The sequence below is a fragment of the Grampus griseus genome (assembly GCF_964374135.1).
Source record: "Grampus griseus genome assembly, chromosome: 9".
Lineage (NCBI taxonomy): Eukaryota > Metazoa > Chordata > Mammalia > Artiodactyla > Delphinidae > Grampus > Grampus griseus.
Genome location: NC_139003.1, coordinates 94539255 through 94561415, shown reverse-complemented (window position 1 = coordinate 94561415; position 22161 = coordinate 94539255).

Genomic DNA, 22161 nt, shown 5'->3' with positions numbered 1-22161 from the left:
CGCAGACTTTACCCTCCTGAATTTCCTGGTTGTCCGATGGCTGTCAGAGCATGAATGCTAATCCAGGTCCTCTGAAAATCCCAGGGCAGGAAGCAAGAGGCCCATTGCAGATATGCTAAGGCACAGTGTTGTAAGAGCATACCTGCGTGAAGCTGGTTGGAGCCTGCACAGGCCTGATTGGTCCAGAGGTGGCCAGAATTAGAAGACAGGGCAAGAAAATATGAAATAATACACAAAGTTTCCAACATAATCCACTTCCTTGCACTACTCGGATCTCTTCATGCCTTCATTCAGTCGAGTCCCCTTCACGGTGGTGGTTCAAGTTAATCACTTCAAAAATTGATGACAGGGGATTAGTAGAATAAGCTATGGACTGCAGTCCCTCTGCTGCATCTGGTCCCAAGGCCATAATTGCTCTTCACCATCTCCGTCATCCATCCTCCAGTCTACAACTCCCTTACTTTTAGCGAGCACTTGGGCTGGTCTACATGGCTGGTCAGGTGGGGTGACCCAGACCTTCATCACTGATAAATCTGTGCCCTTGTCCTTGTCAGGCTCTGGTTGCTGTAAATGTTCACTCAATTAAATCACCAGGCACAAGAGCAGTAAGACACATCCCAGTGAATATCCCTGATTCATTGTAGCAGCATAGCTAGCTCTACATGGCAATCAGGGTCAGCCACCTGTAGCCCAGAGTGACCCAATGGTAGTCATAGCTTCAAGTTCAAAGGAACCCTATACTTTGTGTTCTCGTGGAAGTGTCCACCCCACTCCCCAACCAGAGGATGTAGTATATCTAATCTAGCAATATAATATTCTGCAAGTGGGAAGAACCAATTCTATTTCTACCTCTCAGTTCCTGGACTCCTATGTTCTAACTAACAGGGTTGTAGCACCTTAGATCAACCATTTGTTTACTGCATACACTGCAACGTGGAGAAAAGTGTCCCATCTGCAGGCTCTTGTCCTCAAGCAGACCCATTAGCTGAGCTTTAACAGGCTACTCTAATATCCTATTATTCTTGCTGAATCTGGGTGATAATATGCCATGAGTGGATCCTGTGGTCATGTACTGGTTTTTGCAACTCTTTGGCATGAAATCAGTCTCTTGGTCCAGAGCATTGTGTGATCCCATGTTGACACATCTGGTATTCTGTAAGCCATTGGATTGCAGTGATGGCAGAGGCAGAAGACATACCCACAGGTGGGGTAGAAGACACAGTCACACCCTTGGTAGAAGGGATTTGATGGAATCAACCTTCCCCTAAGAGACGGGCTCATCTTGAGGGACCAGACCTCCCTTTGTGACGCCTCTGCCTCAGCTGAGGTCTTTTCAAGGAGAAAGTGGTCTTTTCCAGCAACAGGAAGAGGTCACATCCGTCAGCTGGCAGAGTTCAAGGGGGAGTTTGGGATTCAAGATTCTTAGGCTCATCCACTCAGCTGTTCCATCCCAGGTCTCCAAGTCCCACTCATTTCCTATCATGGTCCTGATTCTGACATGGCAACATATTGAACCTGTTCACATTTGTTGTTCTTAATTGCTGCATTTAAACAAATAACCTTGCTGTAGAACTCTTGTGCTTGAATTTTGTCTCTCTCTTTTTTTAATTAATTAATTAATTAATTTGTTTTTGGCTGGTTGGGTCTTCTTTGCTGCGTGCGGGCTTTCTCTAGTTGTGGCGAGCGGGGGCTACTCTCTGTGGCGGTGCGCAGGCTTCTCATTGCAGTGGCTTCTCTTATTGCGGAGCACGGGCTCTAGGCGTGCGGGCTTCAGTAGTTGTGGCACACGGGCTCAGTAGTTGTGGCTTGTGGGCTCTAGAGCGCAGGCTCAGTAGTTGTGGCACACGGGCTTAGTTGCTTTGCGGCATGTGGGATCTTCCCGGACCAGGGCTTGAACCCGTGTCCCCGGCATTGGCAGGCAGATTCTTAACCACTGTGTCACCAAGGAGGTCCAAATTTTGTCTCTTTTTAAACACATTTTAGTCTCCTATATTTGTTGCATTTGCCCTATATATTGTGATTTTTAGGTATAGGTTCTATATTTTCATTGTTGTAGTAATTATCTTTTCAAAAATACATATGGACATATATTTATCCAATCGGCCAAGTCAAAACCTAATGCATATTTTCATTCCCTCCTTAGTAAGATGAATAAATTTATGACACCTCTATTTCCTTATTCACTCACTTCATGGTGTTGCCGTAATTTGAAGTTTTAGAAGCAAAAATATTATTGTTTCCATCACATGATATTCACTTATCAAAAATTAATTGGTATCTAATTTGTAGGTTATTTAAAATAAATATTTTAAATTAAATTATTAAAATAAATAATTTAAAATAAATAAACTTTTAAATATGGTTAACAATTTCATTGCTCATTGTCACATTATTCATATATGATTTGTACATTTTGAATTCTTAATAATAATTTTCTTCTTAATTATATTGACATTGTTCTTAAGTAACAGTGTTTCTGCTTGTTTGTTCTTATACGCATTGTACACTTCCTAAAACTGCTAATCTCGTGTTACCGTGCTATCATTCAAACACCATAAGGCTTGGATTGAATATACAACATGGAGTACAAACTTTCCCCAATACACTGTAATCATTGTTTCCGTATGTTCTGGCATTCAGAGTTACAAATAAGTCTAAGACCAGCCTAACTATTATTCTTACATGAAAAAAGTAAATTGCTTTACGTTTTTCTTTGAAATTGAAGAATTTTTGCCAAGATTTGTCCAAATGCAAGTCCCTTTTTATCAGTTTTGCCTTATAATATAAGAAAAACACTTTAAATCTACATACGTACGTCTTTAGTTCAGAAAATTTTCTTCTATTATGCACATTTTTAGTCACTACATTTTTCCCATTTTTCTAGTTTCTTAAAGAATTACTACTATTTGTATGTTAAATATAACACACAGAAAAACTAAATCCATCATCCTCTCCCTTTTCTTCTACAGCCCAAGGGAACTCCAGTTTATCCTCAGAAATTGTCCTTTTTTTGTAGTGTCCACTTTTGTCTATATTGCTTCCAATCTTAATTTTCATTCTATGTCCTTTTTAGTTTCCCAGAAGTCTTTCCTCTTCTCTGCCAGCACCCTTTTCATCTTAGACTTAAAATTTCAGCCTTTTCCCAATCAGTCTGTTCTCCTTTAATTATTTTTCCTGTTTTCTACATTAAAAATTTTTTAGAAATCTACCATTCCTCTGAATCTCCAAGATAATTCTTTCTTTCCCTTTTAGACCACTGTTTTTACTCAGGACTCATTTTGGCTATAAAAGCTACATGCCCTGTATAATACAGGAATCAGAGAAGGAAGAGCTTACAGACATGAAGGGGCCTGGAAGGTGTTTCTGAAGGAAGAGGGTCTCTGCTGAGCTGGAAACTACGAGATTGAGTGGCCAGGGAAGGCAGAGGTGTTTTAAAAGAGACTGACTTGTTCTTACTATGTTTCAGATGGATAACTCTGGCAGTCAAGTGGAGGAAATGCTCAATTCGGGAACGCTGGTTAGGAAGTTCCCGAAATAGGCTGGTGAGCAAAGATGAGGCCCTCAACAAGGTCAATGAAAGCAAGGCTTACAAGAATAGAGCTTTCAAAAATACGTGAAAAGGTTAAGTCACAAAACGTGATGTCTCATTGTGTCACCGAGGAAGTGGGAAGATTCCACTATGACTGTAAAAAGAGCAGAGTTAGAGAGATGACATGCTGGGTTTTTATATACTGCGTGCGCCGTTTGTATGGGATTTCCCGGTGCAGATGTTCGTACCAAGCCTGAAGCCTAGGGGAGATGCAGGCCTAAAGAAATGTGAAATGCTTTTGACCATGATGAGGCAATAGGTCCTTCGTCTGCAAACGAGGCTAATACAGCTGCACTCACAGGATTTCTGTGAGACTTCCATGAGATGATGTATGCCCTGTCCCAGACTGATTCTGCCCATGGCCTTCTAGACATGATGTCTTAGGTCTTTTTCCTCCTTTAAGAATCTCTCTGTTCCTTGATGGACTCTGCCTTAGTCTGTGCCCTTGGGTTTCTGAATCTCTTGCTACCTTGGGTAGTAGAGACACCTGCCATGGTAATAGCTCCTTCCGTCCAAATTTCTGACTGTGCTCACTGGGTGGGCATTTGTGCAAGTCAAGCCTTGTTCCCCAGAAGGGACCTTTGAGTCCTGCCTGGCAGAGCTCTGCCCCACACCTCTGTTCATCAGAGCTGGACAGTGGGAGGAGGTGAAGAGAGATTAAGATGGACCAGAAAATCTGGCAGCTATGGAGGGTCAGGCGGCTGTCTGTGGGCAAAAGTGACTAAAGATGGAATATTATGTTACTGATGACCTCAGTGATTTGAACAGCTTTTGACTTTGCATCAGAAAAGGCTACTGGAGAAAAGGATACTGAGGCTCTAAGTTCTATGGCTTCCTCTGCTGCTCTGTGGAGTGCCTGGTTGGGGCTCCCCGGGTTGCACTGCAGAGTTTCTTAGCAGCCTCCAGAGCTCCTCAACCCTACGTGGCAGCAGGGAGATGCTGGGGCTCCAGAGTGCAGGGAGGGGGCAGCAGTGGAGGGCAGATTCTGGGCAAGGATGCAATGAGTTGTTGTGATGTTCAATGGTCAGAATCATGGCAGGATCAATAAAACTAGTAACAGAGACTATGAGATCCTTTTTTTTTTCCAGAGTAAATGCTTTTCTGTCAACCTTCTCCTGGGACCCAAGGAGTGTGAAAGGGATAAAAGGAATTACAAAAAATATAAGGAGTAAGACACTAAAAGCTGTCACCACAAATAATGATTATAGATTTTAGCATCATTGTAAGTCCTCATTCTAACCCAAAGTAGAATGACTGGACCCCAGTAAGCACCTGGATGCCTTCACCTGCACTAAAGTATTTTAGCACATGTAAGGTTTTTCCCTCTTTCTTTGCATATTAGTCATAAATTATCTCAGACTCCAAAAATTGAATATTGTCTGCAGAGGGGAAAGCAATCGCTTTCTTGAATATTGATTGATTTAGTTTAGTTGTTTAGAATATAGAATTCGGTGGGTATTATGATATACCCATCATACATATTATACACACAGTAGTATATGGTATTAAACCAATAATTATAAATATATATTATTACATGTAATTTTTTTCTATATTACCTTGGACAAATTATTTCACAACTTTAAGTCTTCATTGTAAAGCTTATCAATAAATCAATATTGCCTATCTCTTAAGTATATAATGAGAAAGTGTGTATAGATTTGCTGAAAGACAGTACGGTCTCAATAAAAGCTAAGTATTATTGGTATTATTGTTATCCTACAGGAAATGGCATGGAAATTGAATTAAGATGTCAGACTAACCAAAGTTTCCTCTCTTCTTTTTCTGTGTCCCTTCCTCCCCTTCTCTTTCTCTCTTTTTGTCCAAGATACTATAGAAAAAGTAATTTTTTTTAGAAAAATTATAACTGCTCTCAAAAAACAAAAAAAAGGGAAGCTCCCTACTTCCTTTCATATGACTATTTCTTAACCCCAACTCTTTTGACCAACTTTGTGCACATTTTGGAGTTAGTATGCTTTAACTTTTGCTAAAATATAATCAATTTTCTAAACTATAACTGAAACACAAAATGCCCATTAAGTAATTACGTTAGAATGTGAAGTGGTTAAAATATCACTTCCGGATAATCAAAAAATTAATGCTTGTTAATAAATAGCTGCTTCATATGCAATAAAATAGTACAGATGCCCTTTGTTGACATTTGGTTCACTTTCCAAAATTAGCCACATGTGATTCTGACATTCTACCTAATGTATTTAGAATATAACTTGAGAATTTTCCAATCCATCATTTTGTTTAAAATGTTACATTTGGGTTTGGGGAGGAACTGTAAATGTTTCCTACATTCATGTATTCTATGATTTGGGAATATGAAAAATGAAAAGAATTTCTACTGAGAAAGCAGTAACCAGAAAGATATTTTATAAATTCTAAACATGCAAAATAAACATTCTTTGGTGAAAAGCACAAACAATAGAGGAGTTAAACAGTAAAGATACAGCTTCAGATAGAATTAGTGAATGTGAAAATAGAGCTGAGTAATTCAAATACATGTAGTGAAGGGGTAAATCAGGAAACATGAAGGAAGTTAAATGATATGGAAGATGCAGAGAAGCACCACTATGTATCAAATAAGCATTCCAAAAAGAAAGAACAGCTAGAATAGAGGATGCGTGATATTGAAAGAAATGATTTTCTAAAAGTGAGGAAATCCATTAGTACTCAAACAAGCTAAATCCCATCTAGAAAAACTATAATAAAATTGTAGAAAGTCAAAGAGAAAATTCTTCAGTAATTAGAAGAAAAAAAGATTGTATAAAAAAGAATACAGAGCAGGAGAAGAATTCTCTGAGTAATCAGTAATAGCATAAGAAATTAGAGTATCTTCAAAGATATTATACAAAGCAATTATATCACTCAGTATTGAGAGTGAAATAAAGATATTAATAGACATATAAAAATGAAGGTATTATTTACTGTATAAACTACTAAGGAGTAGAATGGAGAGCAAAATAACAACAACAAAAGGTGAACAAACAAACCAATAAAGAGATGGTAAATCTTAAGAAGTATTGGCAAAGTTAATATTTCTCAGTTTTAAAAAAACTAAAACATCAGATATTAATAATAGAAATGGAATTTGGAGGAAAATTAAAGCGTACTAATTTCTTTGAGAAGAGAATAAAGATATTGAGCAATCTCAGACTTTGTTATAAAATTTAAAATTGATGTAAAAATTTTTCCAAAATTTAAGTCAATCTTAAAAAAAAAGAAGTAAAATATATAACCTTTAAGTTAGTAACAAATAATGAATAAAGAAAATCTCATCAATTTATAAGAAGGTAATGAAAGAAAAAGAAAGGTGCAAAGAGAAAGCACAATAAATAGTCAATGCATACTAATTGTATGGTGGAAATAATTTAAATACTGGCAAAAATAACAAAAAAAAGATGGACTATTTTAAGACTGATAAAATTAGATAAGATTAAAATAATAGCTACAGCAAAATCCAGCTATATTTTTACACAATAAAAACATCAACGTATAGAAACATTTAAAAAAGAGAGAGAACAGTTAAAAGAGATGGGTAAGCTATCTTCTAAAAGTCACAGGCTGTAACAATTGTATAAAAATATTAGCAAATCCAATCCAATCGTATGAAGAAAAATAATACATTAGAACCAAAAAGAGTTTATGCAAGGAATGCAAGTTAGGTTAAACATTAAACAATCTGTTAACATAATTTTCTCCATTAATAATTTTTTTAATTTATATGTTCATTTCAGTAGAAGTAAAATTTTAATTAATATAAACACTATTTTTTTTAATTTGCAAACTAGGAATAAAATAAAACTTCTAACCTAATATAGTAATCCATGACCAAATGTACTCCAGACCTGAGGACATAGTAGAAATAAAATGCTGAAGAATGTAACAAAATACTTAGAAGAACAAATTTCTTATATGGTAGGATATAGACGTTGGGCCTAGTGTGACCCCCTCTCCCATGCTATTTGTATAAAAAACACTGAACTGGTGATTCTGAGTTCCTTTGACAGATGGGTTTCTCGCTCCTCACAGCTGAAAGTAACCACCAATTTGGACATGGAACTCTGAGCAATAAAGGAGTCCTTGCAATCTGCATCCACTTAATTGGGCTACTTATTTCCTTAGAGGGCTTGTTTTATGGTTAGGAAACTAAAGTGAAAGCAAACCTGAACTAAGTCTGATCTAGTATTATTTTTGACCTTGGTGAAATGGTAGATTCAATCTCTCCAAATTGAGGAAACCTTACTATTGCAAGTACCAGTCAATGTGGTCAGACAAGAAATAGACATAAGGATTATGAGATTTGAAAGGGAGACACAAAGTTGTCATTATTGGCAGAAAACACGATTGTCTACATACAAGAGTTAAGAAGTATCAAATATAAATCTATTAAAAAACTATTAAATTTATTACATTAAAATTAAAATTGTTAAAACTATTAAAATTAAGATTTTTAAGGTTTCTTGTTTTAACAGCCGCATCACGCATCAGTAGCATCTTTACACGTCGGCAGTAACCACTTAAACTGTGGAAAAGGAAAAGAACCTTATTCACAACAGCAACAAATACTAAAGATACCTAGGGGAAAAGTCTTCTTAATTGTATAGAAGACCCATGTAACATCACACACAATTAAGGACATACACATTAAAACAACAGTGGCGTAGTACTTCACACACTGAGGTTTGGCAAAAGTAAAATGTTTGAAAACATCAATTACAAAGGATTTAGAGAACTGAGTAGTTATTCATTATTTGGCTGTACAACTACTGCTTAGGAGAGAACACACTAGCAATACCCATTTAAAATGAAAATGCATCTACTCTAATACCCAACACTGTGTATTTCTAGCTATACATGATAGAAAATTTTTTCACATAAATATTCAAGGAGATAGGTACAAGGATGTATAGCATTTTGTAAAAGTAAAAAATTATGAACAACCTAATGGAAATGGATAAATAAATAATGTCATATTCACACGTTGGACTCTATACAAAAGTTAAAATGAATGAACTAAACTATGTATATTAACATGCATTGACATAGTCTTTTATATTCATCTAAACTTAGAAAAAAAAAACAGGACTAGTTCAAATGACAGGAAAAAAGGAGATGCTTGAACAATAAATTGTTTAGAAAATTGGCTATTAAATTGAAAAAAATGAAAATCCCTAATTCCAACCACACAACAATAAATTACAAATTAATTTAAAAACTAAGTAGAAATATGTAATTTTGTATTTGTAAACAAAGTGGGTTTTTTTGTAATAGATATAGTCATGTGTTTATATTGTTTTATGTGATTTTAAATGAAACCTGTAAAGAAATTTCTATTCCATGGAGTAAAAAGGAAAAACAAAAACAAAAAAGTAACCTGTGGACTTAAAAGCAGAGAACAAAAAGCATTAAATTTTAAACACAACAACTATGACCAAATAATTTTTTCTAGGAAGCTTTCCAGAATACTTCTATCTAAAGATAATTTTTTCACGATTATCTAGATAATCTGGATAAAATTGTTTCTATTACCATATGTTTAATGCAATCCATTGCCTTTCCAATCTGTTTTATTTTTTCCTTCTAGTTTTATTGAGATATAATTGACATACAGCATTGTATAAGTTTAAAGTGTACAGCATAATGATAAAATCAAGAATGTCATTTTTACAACTATTTTAGTGGGGAAGGTTTTCTCGAGCCAATATTCAGAATCAAAGCAATATTGTTGGATTTGACAACGTGAAAATAAAAGTTTATGGACCCTTTTGTCATATAAAAATAAAGTACAAGTGGCCAAGAAATATTTACAACATAATATCAATTACATAGCGCTTCCATACTATAAAAGAACCACATACCCTAATGGAGAATATTATAAAACAGTAATGAAAGACAGAAAAGAACATTTGTGAGTAGAGAAAATTAATATTGCATGGATATTAATCTCTCCAACCTCATATAGGAATTCAATGCATAGCAGCATAAGAAAAAAATATGAACAACCCATTGAAAAATTTCTGAAAAAAATTTAAGAATATGAAATAGAAATGGTCAACAAACTCATGAAAATATATTCAAGTTCACTAACAAACTTCAGCAGTTTGTCACCTATCACATGGTCAAAAAATTTAAAAGACTGATACTATTCAGTGTTAGAGAAGACAAAGTTGAAACAGTTGTCCTCAGGCTTTGTTGTAGAGGTGAGAGAGTTGAACACACAATTGTGGAGGACGATTTTGCAGGATCATTTACATATTTAAATATGCATTCCTTTAGATACATTAAAAAATGTAATGGTGGTTTTTTCTGTTTGATTATACTCTGTAGGCCCCCATCACATGCAGAATGCATACTACTCCCACAGACTCTAATTAAAGTAGATAGTGTGAAAATGTATAAATGTTGCAGATCCTTTGGTTTTACTATGGGCTTAATATATGATGATTTAAGTGATATTTGGCACTAAGGTATTGTTCATGACTATCTTCCCTCAAGACCCTGAATGATATTTTCATTCTGTCAAAACCCAAAAAAAAGCAAAGCTTTCCTTCAGTATTCATTATTTTCCCACTGTTCTCCATCCACTCAAGAAATATGTTAAGATATTTAATCTAGAAATATAACAAGATAGAAGTAACAATAGTGACACAGAAGACAAACTAAATTATCAGGTGAAAACAGGAGTTCAGTCAGTGAGAAAAAAATACATATCATGCCATTTTATGTCCTTATAGAAATCTGACTTGATCACAATCAAGATAACATCAAGAGGCATGACCAGTTACATCATTCACAGTGTCTTAGGATAAGTACAGACCAGTCTCTCAGGAGATCCTCAGCCTGTCCTTACACTAAAGCTAGGACCAGAGTCCCCAGAAGAAGGATAGAAAGAAACACGGGATGTTTCACAGCAGCTTCACAATGAACAGAGTGACAGATTTTAGTGAGGCTCTTCTTGTAACTTCTCTTAATTTAGTAAATGCCACAATTCTTTAAAAATTATCAAATGGGGAGCCAATTCAATGCAAGCCAGGAACATGGCTCTCTAACAAACTGGCTTCCACCAAGAGAAGATTTTGCAGAGGTTGCAAACAGGCAACTAAAATTTGGCCTAAAATAAATTTGGTTTGGCCACAATAGTGGCTGGAGAGTTAATAAAAATTGGGCAACTGCATATAAAAATCCAGATTTTTCAGCATTCCTTGAAGAATTGTAAGATTTGGCAACACTGGACTCACATGGCCACAGTTAGTTGGCCCTGAGTATCAGTAGCCCCTTTTGGACAGGGGATAGGCAGTAGATTTTCCATAACCCTCACTAGTCTGCATAACTCATTTATGTTACCTCCTTGGTCCACTTAGGCATTTTGCTTGTGATCAATTTTCAGACTATCGTGCAGTAATTCTCAGCGCTGGCTCTACAACCAAAACACCCGTGGAGGTTTTTAACAATACAGATTTCTGGGTCTTACTATAGACCTGCTGAATGTGCAGTTGCCTGAGCCTCGCCCACTGAGTTCTGCAATGGATGAGACTCAGGCATCTGTGTATTTATGTCCCCATATCATCCAATACCCAGCCGAGGTTGAGAACTGTGAACCTAAAAAAAAGAATTTCCTGGGCTTCCCTGGTGGCGCAGTGGTTGAGAGTCCGCCTGCCGATGCAGGGGACGTGGGTTCGTGCCCCGGTCCGGGAAGATCCCACATGCCGCGGAGCGGCTGGGCCCGTGAGCCATGGCCGCTGAGCCTGCGCGTCTGGAGCCTGTGCTCTGCAACGGGAGAGGCCACAACAGTGAGAGGCCCGCGTACCGCAAAAAAAAAAAAAAAAAAAAAAAAAAGAAATGAATTTCCTGTTGGTGGGAATGTAAATTGGTACAGCTACTATGGAGAACAGTATGGAGGTTCCTTCAAAAGCTAAAAATAGAACTATCATATGACCCAGAAATCCCACTCCTGGGCATATACCCAGAGAAAACCATAATTTGAAAAGATACACACAACCCCAATGTTCACTGCAGAACTGTTTACAATAGCCAAGACATGGAAGCAACCTAAATGTCCATCAACAGATGAATAGATAAAGAAGATGTGGTGTACTAGTACAATGGAATATTACTCAGTCATAAAAAAAGAATGAAATAATGCCATTTGCAGCAACCTGGATGGACCTAGAGATTACCATACTAAGTGAAGTAAGCCAAACAGAGAAAGACAAATATCATATGATATAACAAATATATGTGGAATCTAAAAAATGATACAAATGAATTTATATACAAAACAGAAATAGACTCACAGCCATAGAAAACAAATTTATGGTTACCAAATGGGAAAGAGGGGAGATAAATTAGGAATTTGGGCTGAACATATACACACTACTACATATAAAATAGACAACCAACAATGACCTACTGTACAGCACAGGGAACTCCATAATTTATAATTACCTATAATGGAAAATAATCAGAAAAAAATACTTATGTAAGTACAACTGAATCAATTTGCTGTACACCTGAAACAACGTCAATAAAAATAAATTAATTAATTTTAAATAAATACATTTCTAAAACATTACTCCATAAACGTTTCTCTCAACTGAGCTTTGGAAAATTACTGAAAATCTATGAGTTTGAAAACCGCTGAGTCTGAGGTTAGGCTTCAAGAACAGTTCTTTTTTTCTTTTTTTGCGGTACGCGGGCCTCTCACTGCTGTGGCTTCTCCCGTTGAGGAGCACAGGCTCCGGACGCGCAGTCTCAGCGGCCGTCGCTCACGGGCCCAGCCGCTCCGCGGCACGTGGGATCTTCCCGGACCGGGGCACGAACCTGTGTCCCCTGCATCGGCAGGCGGACTCTCAACCACTGCGCCACCAGGGAACCCCGAACAGTTCTTTTTTGATGCCCTACCGACTGTAACAGTGAGCTAAGCATGGAGCAGGGTTAAAATCTGTCAATACATCTCTAAAAAGAATGTTATGCCATTTCTTCTTGGACCCTAGAAAGCACTTTTAAAGGTCAAATTTCTCTAAGACATAATCCATTGCTGCCCCAAAACAGGGACATGTAGAAATTATCTCGCCATCCTCCTTCCACAAGGAACATGAAGACATTCCACCATCAGCACCTGCTGGGCTGACAAGCATTTGTCACCAAGAGCCCTTTGTGAACCCGCACTTTCTCTGACCTTGTAGACACACACTGATGGACGGCCCAAGAAGAATCATAACTTGCAGAAGTTTCTAAGTGGAGTGATTTTAGCTCCTCTCCATCCTTGCACACCTTGTCCCCCTCCAGCTCCAATTTACTATGGAACTTGGACACATCAAAATGGTACAGGGACCAGAATGTTCTAGGTGGCACCTTCACACTCTGTCTTCTCCATTTCCTCTAAGACAAGAAAGGTAGAACTACACCATCCAGAAGAAATGATATCCTACTAGTAAGGTGTGATTTTATTCACTTACTCAGCACATCTGTTGAACATCTTCTAAGTGCTAGGCCGTATTTAGGCACTGGGAATACAACAGTGAACAAAAAGGGAGAAATCTCTGCCCTTCTTGGGGTGAACATTCTAGTGGGAGGGAAGATGATAAGTCAGATAAATGAAAAAATAGATCATATCCCATATGGTGATGAGTTACCAAGAAAAAATGAGGGGGAAAAGAACAAATAGAGTGTTGGAAAGGAGTCAATTTTAGGTGGTGTGGCCAGGCAGGTGAGGAGGCATTTTGTAGAGATCTGAGTGAGCATAGAGTGTTGAGGCCAGAAGAGCATTCCAGGCAGAAGAAATAGCAAGTAGAAAGGCCACAGGTAGCAGGTGTCCGGAATGTCCAAGGAAGATCAAGGAGGCCTTTGAAATCGGCAAGAGAATCAGTGTTGGAAAGAGGGTGTCTGGAGACAGAAGCACCTGCATGTGTGTGACCCAAACCTGGGCCACCCAGGTGTGGTGGGTTCTCGCCTTTCCATGTTCGCTTTTTTAAACCCCTTACACCTCCCACCCTCAGGACCAAGCTTCAAAAGTGATTTGGGGAAATCTTAGAAAAACTTTCAGGCAATCCTGCAAGGGTAGGCGTTTGTCAGTAAAACCCCTGGGTAAGCTTCTCCACCCCCTTATCCCAAAGTAACAGCAGTGATTTGAAACATATGTTCAAATTTGAGCATCTTTCAAAATTTCACGCTACCTGGAGTTTGCACCCAGAGACTAAAAACCTTAGTAACCCTTAGATCTGCTTATGTTCAGAGTCCCTAGTCCACATCATAGTAAATATATGGAAATACACACAAATCCCATGTTAAGTCTTTTGTCCCAAATTTGAACACATCTTTATGATTTGAATTTTCAGATTACTTTTTATTTTGATTTGGTCCTTTCCTTTTATATTTTCATATTTGGCACGACTCATCATTTTTCAGGTCTCAGCCATTGCCACACCCTTGAAAATCATCTTCACATAGACACTGTGTCTATAGGCACATGGCACCTGGTCTCACCCTGAGGGACTGCCCCATCTCAGAGCGACTGCTGCCTTCTCCCCTCTTGTGAGAATGTCCTAACCCAAGAGAGAGGTGCCCTGACAGCCAGAGAACAAAGCTTTTATAAGTCCCTTCAACTCGTGCAAGACTCTTGGTAACCCCAGGTCCTCGATAAGGTGATGTGGAATTTTACAGTCTATCAGACCTGGCTCTACACTGAGACTCGACCTCAGGAAGATGAGATCATTTGCAGTTTCTGACAACCCAACCACACTAATAGCACGGCAGTACTTTTCAAATGTCTTAGTCTCTGTCCCCCTTTACAAGCTTAAAAATGATTGAGGACCCCAAAGAGCTTTAGTTTACGTAGGTTATAGTTGTCAGTAGTGACTATACTAACAATTAAGACTGGGAAATTTTAAAATGTTTATTAACTCATTTACAAATAGAAATAATAGACCCATTACCTTTTAATAACATAAATAATATATTCCTATGAAAAATAACTATACAAATAAGATTGAGTGAGAAGATTGATGTTGCTTTATACATTGCTAATCTCTTTATGCCTGGGTTCTTAGAAAACAGACGGATTCTCATACGTGCTTCTGCGTCAATCTGTTGAGACATTGGTTTAGCTGATGTACATGAAGAAGATCCTGCCTCACAGACGTGTCCTTGGAAAAGCGAAGACCTCACAGCCCCTGTGAGATGCTCAGTGACCTCAGTGGGCTCACAGACCACACGATGAGCACTGTTGCTCTAGTGACAGGGATGAACAGGAAGCAGCACATTGTGTGTCGACATGCGCAGTTGTGGTTAAGTGAGAGAGGTGGAGAACAGTGGGGCAGCTAATACTACACCAACTCTCAAAAACAAAAAAGGAATGTTTAGCATTTGTCAATTTCTGTGGTGTAAATACCCCACACTCCAGCTCCCACGGCAATGGCTGTGTTTAACAACCAGCTCAGAGAAATTTCTGAGAATTCAACATCAACCCCAACGCATGGCTGAGAAGAACTAAGATCAAGAGAGTGCTGATAAAGAAATCATCCTCTATCTGATCATTTGAAATAACTGTGTAATTAAAATAAAAATAGTAACGAACCGTTAAAACTAAAATGGGGAAATGCTGCAGAGGGTTGATCTCCTAAGTTTCTCTCTTTGAAAGAACAAACTGGGCTTCATGTTAAGCAGGTGAGTCAGTCTGAGTCCTAATTGCAAGCAACAGAAATAAACGGTGTTGATCTTAAAGGAAAGGGAAGTTAGTGGAAGCATATTTGGTTTTATAGAATTGATAAAAGGCTGAAGAGCCAGGATTGAAAAAATGGACAGATCCAGAGGCAGAAAGTATAATTGTGCTTCAGAAAAAAATTGGTGCCAGGACAACATGATACAAGGAAAGAATTGTTTCCTTGAATGGAACAATACGGGACATAGTCAGATATGGAAAGTGGAAAGGGATTATCAAATGACACTGGGCCGGATAATGACAGAAGGAGAGAATTCAGCGGACAGAGGTATTTCCCAAGCCCCAACCGGCTAATGATTTCACTTACACTTTGGTGAGAAAGGACTTCGTATTAACACTAGAATTGCTCTTTGTTTTATGAGTTAATTATTTTTAGCTGGAAAAATATACAGATATAAAATATATATATGATATATATAAATATAAATTGTGTGCATATATATAAATATAAATGTGTGCATATATAAATGCATAAATGCATATATATGTATCTATATATTCAGTGCAAAGGTAAACGGCTTAGTAAACCGCATATAATGCATTCCACAGAATAGATTTAGTATTTCCCAAACCCTCCTTTTCTGTTGTTTTAGAAATCCAAGTTAACATATGTCTCTAAGGTATTGTTACAGAAATGTGTATTGACTACCGCATGAATATTGTTCATCCCTAATCATTAACACAGTCACACTGAGAATACGAAGTAGTAACAAATGTTTGGGTAGGGCCAAAAGTGAAAGTGAGAGTTTGGGGATATAATCGGAAAGACTTGTTTTTAGTCCCTGTCTATTAGGTCTTAGACTTTATCAATAATGAGAAAAAAAGGAACATTTTTCTATTGAGGACCAGTCACAGCGAAAGAATTAAACTACAGCTAGTCACTGAAGGCCATGTTAGGTTTTGTTGATAGAAATTTAATTAATTTCTTTTAAGGCTAAGAACGGATAATGCTGCTTTCTTCCATCAAAGAGTAGATATTGTGTTAAATACTTCCGTTTCGTATGTTTACCAGCAAGGGGAAAGGGAAAACCAAAGAAGCAGGGGCAAATTGAAGAGCAGATAAAGGAGATGGGAGAGCTCTGTGGAAAAGAAGAAAGGCGAGCATAATACTTGAGAGGGTGTGTTTCAGAACTTGCAACACAGAGTGGAGAGTGGTCTGGGGACCACACAGAAAAATCTCGAACAAACCTGTGCCATTACCCTTCTCTTCATTTCAGACTGTTCTTCCGCGGAGCTGCCTCTGAGGGGCTTTGCACTCCAGACTGAAAAGCAAATGTACTGTGAAAGAGCAATTCCTGTACGGAAGCGAAACTTACCAGGACTCTTTGTTTTTATATTCTTTAATTATTGGTCTTACCTGGAGAAAATGCTGTGCTTCCATCCGCATTTCTTTCTTTCTCAAAAACTTCTCTGTGAACAGAGGATTTGCAGTAATTTGTCAGGGAGGGCATTTTCTGAGTTTCTTGGAACTGTGGTCTTTTCTACACCTGCTCTGGGCTCTGGAGCCCTGCGTGGAAACTTCCCATAAAGTCTTTCCACAGAATAATCTATAAATCACCCTGTAGAGCAATACTAAACTTTAAAAATCAGCTTCCCACCTAGGAGTGCTGGTCGGATGAAACTTCTCCGTGTTCTCTCTTCAGCTGTGTGACTTCTCTCTTTGAAAAGTTAAACTAGAGCGAACGGATAAATGGTTCTTTTACAACTAACCCGAGTCTTCCACTTCATCACCACCACAGGTCAGATGAGGTTAGGACTTACTGTAAATATGCCCTTACAGCATCTTGGACCCCTTTGTATTTGCGGTCACCAGATTTAGCCATTAAATACATAGGGCGTGGAGTTAAATTTGATTTTCAGACAAATAACAAATAACTTCTTAGTATAAACAAGTTGGAAATATTTTTCTGAAATTTAGATTTAACTGGATACCCTGGATATTTTCTGACACTCTTATCCATCACACATGTTGCAATTGTCATGAATTAAACCTTTGTATAATTATGTGTTTAAGGTCTGTCTTCTCCGTAGAGTCTGTAAGTACCATGTGGTTAAGACTCTCTTGGTCTTAGTTGCAATCCTATTCTCAGCACCCACCCCAAGGTGGGCACAGGGTACAAGTTCACAAGGAATCTGTGGAGTGAATGAAGGTCAACTCTGAAAGGCATGGTCGTCACACACCACTGGGAAAACATTGTCCTGTCAACTTCTCTGCCAAGTGACCAGAGTAATATTACCTTAAGACTCAAGCCAAGTGGTAGATTTGACCACAGCCCGCTCTTACCCACCTCTGAAATAATTACCCGATTGCTATATAAAATATAAAGAAAAGAGATGCTGTGTGTATGCCCTTCCACACAAGTGCAAATAGCGAAAACAGCAGTAAACATGTCCAGGGAGGGAAGGAGGGACTCTCTAAATCCCAGTGCTAGGTGATAGCAGTAGGATAAAAGTGTCTGGATGCCTGACCCAGCCAAGAGAAACGATCTGTCTTCGGTTTGTCACAGCCAGCACCGAGTGGAATTTAGCTTCCAGACCCTCCCAGGGAAGAGTCCTGGTTTGCCCTTAGGACGGTCACCACATCCCTGTGCAGGGAGGGGAGACCTGATATGGAAGAGATAACAGGGCAAAAGCGGACTGATTCTTCCGCCGTCCATCCACCGTTTCACGAATAGATGTCACTTTGAAGTACCGTCTGAGTTAGGAGAAGTATAAAATAGTTGGATCAAGGCCACAGAAGGCAGCCCATAAATTACATATTTTGCTAACTTTCGCCTTTCCTCTTGGTTTAGCTAAGCAAAATAAGCTCCATGGTACTGAGACAGGCTGGGACCTGGGCACCTGGGACCCTTTGCTGCAATGTTTGCACCTGGACAAAGGTCAAATATAAGGGACTAAAAATAACTGTGTCTCTGTGCAGTTGGGGCAAATTATAGACAAGATACAGAGACCAAAAACCCAGCTGCCACTTCTGAAGAGCTGGGAGCAAAAGCAAGGGACTGTGCATGCCCCCTGCACACAACACCACTAAAGGGGTGGGCAAACTACCTAAGTCACCCCTCCAGCCTGACCCCTGGACCCATCCTACCCTCACCCCATGTAAGGAGCCAGCTCGCCCCCCATCGCGGAGCTAGCCAGCAAGCAGGGGAACCTGTGGTTAGTTCTCGCTCCCCCCTGCTGCAGCAGGGGCCCCAATAAAGCCTTGCCTGAATTTCTTGTGTGGCTTCTGATCAATTTCTATTGATTAAGGAGGTCAAGAACCCTGGTCAGTAACAGTATACTAATACCTTATGTTCTCCAAGGCCCCCAAGTGGTTTTATAACTGCTATTTGTATAAGTGCATTACAGTTTCCAGAACTATTTTGCATATATTCATCATCTCAATTAACCCCTCACAACAACCCTGGGAGAAAACTACTAGTTCCTTTCACAGATAAGGGCACTGAGGTTCATGGACATATTTGGTACTTAGTAAACACTACTGAAGGACTCAAACAACAGCACTCAGATTCCCAAATTAATGTCCTGCCACTCTGCAGTGCTCCTCAGCTGGTGGTCTTTCTGCTTCTTTCAGGCCCATGGGGCTGGACCCACCTCTCATGATCCAGGTCTAGGGTTCCTTTTCAGGCCCCAAGGTGCGGGCCTGAAAGCCAGTCTGCAGAATACTGGTGTGTTGAAGACATATTAAATCCCAACCATTATCATTTGAGTATGAATTAGTTCATAGTTTTACCAGGGAAGGATAAATGTCTTCCTGTTTTGCCTGTTTGCTTTCTGTGCATTTCCCATCTCCTCTTCCATCTGCCATTCCATAGGGAAAAAAACACAAACTTAAAGAAACAGCTCAGTTGAGGGGGGTCCTACAGATTCTCAGATGCACGTTTGCCTCCATGGACTAAACGACTGTGTATGCAGAGAAGAAGGAGGGGGGCACAGGGTTGAGAACAGAAGATGGGAGAGAAGCAGAGTCCTTGACGTGGGGAAAAAAGGCAGGTGCTAAAATCAAAAGGCCCAGGAAGCAGAAAGAAGGGACTTAGGGCCCAGCTACACTTTAGCTTTGGACGACATTCTGAGGAACTTGGTGAGGAATTTGAACAATCTGTTTGGAGATATAGATTTCAAGAGAAAGACCTTCATCTCCTGCCCAAGACATGGTTGAATAAAAGGAACGGGCTCGCTGTGCTGACACAGGCCACACAGGGATGAAAACTTTAAGGGTCAAGGCAGAACTATACTTCTATCTATGTGTTTGTAAGAAACTACCATATGACCCAGCAATTCCACTCCTGGGTATATGTCTGAAAAAAACAAAAACACTCATTCAAAAAGATACATGCACCCCAGTGTTCATGGCAACATTATTTACAGTTGGCAAGACATGGAAACAACCTAAGTACCCATCAACAGATGAATGGATAAAGAAGACATGTCTTATATATATATATATATATCTGAATCACTTTGCTGTATACCTGAAACATTATAAATCAAGTATACTTCAATAAAATAAACAAATAAATAAAAATAATAAAGGAAAGGAGAAAATATATGGAAAAAATTTTTAAAGTAGAGAGTATGTAACTACTCCCATAGACCAGTCACCCAGCTTCAGCTACCATCAGCTCAAGCTAGTCTTCTTTCACTTACGCCCCACCCAATACCTTCCCCTATTATGACTCCCTAGCGTTAGGTTGAACCAAGTCCCAGGCATAATTTTATTTTGTCTCTAAATAGTTCAGTCTTTATTTCTAAAGACAGACACCCCAGACTAACAATTTTTATTGGTCTGGACTGGACTGGACTCCATGGGATCTGCCTGAGGCGTACACGTAGAAAATGGAAAAGGGAATTCCCATGGCTAAAGGCCATGGTTAGAATATAATAAAACCATTTAATAATTTAATAACCCCACGAAGTTTTAGTCTGTTCAATAAAATTATTACAACTTGAGTACGAACAACTTTATGGGATTCACACAATGAGCTGATTCAGGAGCAGGAAGCTGGGAACAGGAGGCCCTGGACTAGGGCAACATGGCCTTGATCTCCAAGATGGCAGCACCCGCGCTGGAGGTGGAGGGGGTCTCAGAGCAGAGGGGGGCTTTTTAAGAGGACCATGCCCCCCTGTGGAGAGACAACAGCATATCTGGTTTAAGTTCTACTACATTTTACTTTCGATTCCAAATTGACATTCAATTTTTATACAGACTTATCAAAGTAGCACTGTTGTATTAGGGAGTGTATGTCATAGTCTAAATCAGAAAAGGAACATGGATCATTTCTTCCACTGTGTGTGGTGACCACTAAGGATGAAAAGTTTGCAGTGTCCAAAGGACTTCATAAGCAAGACGAAAAGACAACCCTCAGAATGGGGGAAAATATTTGCAAATGAAGCAACTGACAAGGCAGTAATCTGCAAAATACACAAACAGCACATGTAGCTCAATATCAAAAAAACAAACAACCCAATCCAAAAATAGACAGAAGACCTAAATAGACATTTCTCCAAAGAAGACATACAGATGGCCAACAAACACATGAGAAGATGCTCAGCGTCACTAATTATTAGAGAAACAAAGCAAATCAAAACTACAATGAGGTATCACCTCACACATGGCCATCATCAAAAAATCTAAAAACAATAAATGCTAGAGAGGGTATGCAGAAGAGGGAACCCTCCTACACTGTTGGTGGGAATGTAAATTGGTACAGCCACTATGGAGAACAGTATGGAAGTTCCTTAAAAAACTAAAAATAGAATTACCAAATGACCCAGCAATCCCACTACTGGGCATATACCTGGAGAAAACCATAATTCAAAAAGATACATGTACCCCAATGTTCATTGCAGCACTATTTACAATAGCCAGGACATGGAAGCAACCTAAATGTCCATCAACAAAGGAATGGATAAAGAAGACATGGTACATATAAACAATGGACTATTACTCAGCCATAAAAAGGAACAAAATTGTGCCATTTGCAGAGACATGGATGGACCTAAAGACTGTCATACAGAGTGAAGTAAGTCAGAACAAGAAAAACAAATATCGTATAATATAGCTTATATGTGGAATCTAGGAAAATGGTACAGATGAACTTATTTGCAAAGTAGAAATAACGAACAGATGTAGAGAATAAATGTATGGATACCAAGGGGGGAAGAGGGGGCAGGATGAATTGGGAGATTGGGATTGACATATACACTACTATGTATAAAATAGATAACTAATGAGAACCTACTCTATGGCACAGGGAAGTCTACTCAGTGCTCTGTGGTGACCTAAATGGGAAGGAAATCCAAAAAAGAGGGGATATATGTAAAAAACAAATTTAAATTCTAAGCTTGTGTCATGTAGCACTTATATAGCCCTTTCCCCTGCTCCCCACAGCTCAACTAATTATTGTGTGTAGAAGGGGAGGGTTGAGATTTTGATTGAAAAATCCTTCAGAATGGTAATTCTGAACCTCAGGGCCTTGGATAACTGAGAAATCTGTGAATTAGTGAATTGAGCCCTCCAAGCTATATCACACAAGCATCATCATTTTGGTTTTTATTTAAATCCAATAAAATATGTGATATGGAGAATGAGTTTTGAGCATAAAACAACACTGTCTATTTTATTCAGTAGATACACTAGTATCAGTAAGCAGCCATATGTTTTATAGATTGAATAAATGATATTTTCCCATACATACCCTCCTCTGCCAGTTCTAATGTATGTAGATAAATTTTTGATTCATTAAAAAAACCATTTATATAACATTAGTAGATTCATAGAACTTTCTCAATCAGTGTTTACTTACAGGACACTTGTACTATATTAGGGTCAACAAGACAT